This window comes from Penaeus monodon, chromosome 32 (genome assembly GCF_015228065.2).
Source record: "Penaeus monodon isolate SGIC_2016 chromosome 32, NSTDA_Pmon_1, whole genome shotgun sequence".
Taxonomy (NCBI): Eukaryota; Metazoa; Arthropoda; class Malacostraca; order Decapoda; family Penaeidae; genus Penaeus; species Penaeus monodon.
The window spans coordinates 26436965-26437539 of NC_051417.1; the positions used below are offsets into that span (position 1 = coordinate 26436965).

Sequence of the window (575 nt, forward strand, 5' to 3'; positions counted from 1 at the left end):
AACGTGAAGAGAGGACTGGGGGGGAGTGGAGATAGGGGGGGTCGCAAAATGAGAAAGGGGATGAGAGAAGGAGTAAACGGATGGAGAAATAGAAATAAGAGAGCAGAGGATAGGGAAGGGAGGAGGGGCGGGAGAAGAGACATGAAAGGGGGCAGAGGGCGAAAAGAAATTAAGGAAGAGAGAGACAGGAGAGGGTGGGGGAGGAGGAGGAGAAAGAGATGAGAAAGAGGCCGGAGGAGGGAAGGAGGGGATGCGAGGGATAGGGAGATGGGGGGTTGGGGGAGGGTGGTGATGGAAAGGAGACAGGAGTGGGATGAAGGGGAGACTAAGCAGGAAAATAAAATGAGTAAAGGATAAAAAAGACATCTATAATACAATCGCAAATATGGCCTATCCATAAAGTTTCCGAGAGGCAAGACTGCCTATGCCTTCCCATCCCGCGAGGCTGCGCGAGTGCCCTTTTCGAGAGGCCGGCTTTGCACAATGCGCCTGAATACGTCAAGCTCTGTCTATTAATACACAAACACTAGATGTTGCAAGCTCGCAAGGCGGGGGAGGCGGAGGTAAGCGTGGTT

The 575-nt window shown here is 52.3% G+C and overlaps 1 protein-coding gene across 2 annotated transcripts in view; it reads right to left on the reverse strand.

Moving 5' to 3' along the window:
- Window positions 1-575, reverse strand: part of LOC119593775 (protein draper-like) — a gene marked incomplete at its 3' end in the record, with an annotated part of 60455 nt that overhangs the window by 44916 nt on the left and 14964 nt on the right.